Raw genomic sequence first — 3,070 nt, forward strand, 5'->3', positions numbered from 1 at the left:
TACTGTTTCCTGGCTCCTCTGTGGAATCAGGTCATTTAAGGCTACTCTGTTGTTAAAAATGATGTCCTAATTTAAAAGATAGTCCAGATTTTACTGTTACTTTCTTATTTACTCCTCACATCTCCGAGCTGGTCATCTTCAGCAAAATAATCCAAAATAGTGAACAATCTTATCCATTTTACTTACAACAGAATTCAATGAAAAACTAAAGGAAAATGCACTACAAGGACACTGAGAAGAATATGACCCATTTCTTTTATCATGTAAATTGAAAGCAGCTGGAAGTTAGCTATGTAATGAACTCCCAGGTACAAATGCATGAGTAAATTGAGTCACAAAGAAATGTCATACTTCACAGAGTCCACAATAAAGTTTTCTCTTAAATGTCATCTAGCTGGATCAAATACAAGCATGATGCTGTGTGCCTACTGAAGATTGTACCCACTGGCTTTGGTGTGAGATGGCAATCTCACTCAGAATTTCAACAGTGAATATAGTGAACAGAAGAGCTGATGGAATTTTGCATAATATACCTTATAAAGCAACTCAGTGAAAATAGCGTCCTGAAGGCCTGACCTCACCTAACCTGACCAGAATGTCCAGTTACGTTCCCTCTGCAAAACCAGATGGACTGTGAAGAAAGTGGGGCCAAGCGTTAAACATAGAATCATCATCTTAGTGTGAACTATGTTAATAGTGGGAGACATGGTTGCAGATAACCAAAAGCTGTGGATAAACCTCAAAAACCCTAATAAACATAATGGTGTCTTCTCAGGCAGTGAGGAACAGTGCCTAGAACATGGTCGTGATGGTTAATTTTATGTGTCAACTATGATGCCCAATTGTTTGGTCAAACACCAGTCTAGATGTTGCTGTAATGGTATGTTTTAGATGTGATTAACATTTAAATAGACTTTGAGCAAAAGAGATTAATCTCCATAATGTGAGTGAGTTTCATGCAATCAGTTGAAGGCCTTAAGAGCAAAGACAAAGGTTTCCCTAAAGAAAGCAATTCTGCCTCATAACTGCATCATAGAATCTCTGCCTGTATTTTCAGCTGAATGGTCTGCCCTGCAAATTTCAAACTCAAGACTACAATAGACTGTAGACTTGCCAGCCTCACAATCACATAAGCCATTTCTTAAAATAAATCTCTGTCTATCTCTCTTTCTCTACACACACACACACACACACACACACACACACACAAAGGCCCTACTAGCTCTGTTAGTCTGGAGAACCTTGACTAACATGATGGTAGTTACTTACTGCTCACCAGAAGCCCTAAGAGACTGAATATAGGAATGGACAGTGGCCATGCTATATGTAAAATTAGAAATTCGACCCACAACCTGCAGCAAGCTGCCCAAGAAACCAACACCCCCATCAACAATAAACAACCCATGAGATCAGCCTGCTGCAAGTCAGAGTTGCAGGAAGCCAGACTGCTTTCTTTAGTGACAATCCAGGAAGCTAAACAATAACTTGTATAACAATTGGCCCAGAATGGCCGGGAAATGAATGACTGACAGTTTCTCTAATTTTGCCCCTGCTTCCAACTTAGGAATTTCAGAGAAAGCCAAATATGCACCCTTAGCAAATCACACAGGATGCCCCATCTAGAGGCCAAAGCAACTCCATCTTGGATGCTAATCTGCCGTGTTGGCTTCCGATTAACCCTCATTCCAGTTTATCTATTGTACCTTGTTTAAGAGCAGGTACTTATTGTAAATCCTGTCCTTAGAGTAAGTCACCCTTGATAAACTCATACATACAGTAAATCCTGTCCTTAGGTCAAACAGCCTTGATGTTAGCATACTTCAGTTGTCTTACAAATTCCTTCTCAACCACTCCTCTCCCTATGGCATGTAAGTCCCGGGTCTGGTGGGTAATTATGCTGGGATTCACCAACTTGCCCCATCACTGCCCAAGATACAGTCATGGCTTCTGTTCCTAAGTCCCTATTAAATGTTTCTTTCTAAGAAACCGGATGCCTCTTTGGCCTCTGAACTTCCTTAGACTTTGGTGTAGAGTTACACAGACCTGCCCACTGTAAAACAATTGACTCCAGTCAACCTGCTTCCAGTTTCCCCATGCCAACAGTCTTCACCTAGGACATACCTGAAGGCTTCCCTTTCCTCCACTATAAAACTTTTCCACCCATCTGCCTGCCTTTGACTTTCTGCCAAAACCCAGGTGATGGTGGCTAACTCCCTTGCTATAGTAAGCTAAGAATAGCCTTTCCTTTTCTCGTTTGGTTGATCTTCATTAATTTCCACAGCCCTAAGGCCTTGAGATGGCAAGAAATCAGTTCTGGCAGAAACCACAGTGAGACAGGACCTGCCTCAAAATGCTACTGCCTCTAGAGACAGAATTTCCAGACTCAATAGGCATAATTCAAGAGTGTGGACAATACAGAAGAATGTGTATTTTTATGTATTCTCCTCCTACACATCACTGTTATTCATCAGGCTGTATGATATTATTTTAACCAAAACAAATGGCAATATCAAGATTTATTATAAGATGAGAAACCTTTAGTATAAAAACAATTTTTAAGATTTAATTTTTGACTTATGGCTCACTGACAACTTGCTAACTATACACTCAACTATAAAATTGTCTATTTCATTATTTTTTTTAGAGACAGGGTCTCCTTCTGTTGCCCAGGCTGGAGTGCAGTGGCGCATTCATAGCTCACTGCAGTCTGAAACTCCTAGGCTCAAGGAGATCCTCCACCTCAGCTGCCCAAGTAGCTAGGACTACAAGCATGTACCACCAGGCCCAAAAGATTCTATTTTTAAACATATCTTCCTTTATTCTCAACAACTGTACTATTTCAGATAAAAATATAAAAAGTATTATTTCTCTGTAAAAAGGTGGCCTTTAACCTGCCATATATAGGATTTATAACTAATCTGCAAACACTAAGATTTGGGAATAATAGTTATTTAATTACATTTATAAAAATTAACACAAAAGGCTAAGACCTCTAAGAGCAGTAGTTGGGAATTAAAAGGACCCAGGAATATAGGTTAATGTCACATAATGTAGGAATACCACAATGGGA

Source organism: Macaca mulatta, chromosome 1 (genome assembly GCF_049350105.2).
Source record: "Macaca mulatta isolate MMU2019108-1 chromosome 1, T2T-MMU8v2.0, whole genome shotgun sequence".
Lineage (NCBI taxonomy): Eukaryota > Metazoa > Chordata > Mammalia > Primates > Cercopithecidae > Macaca > Macaca mulatta.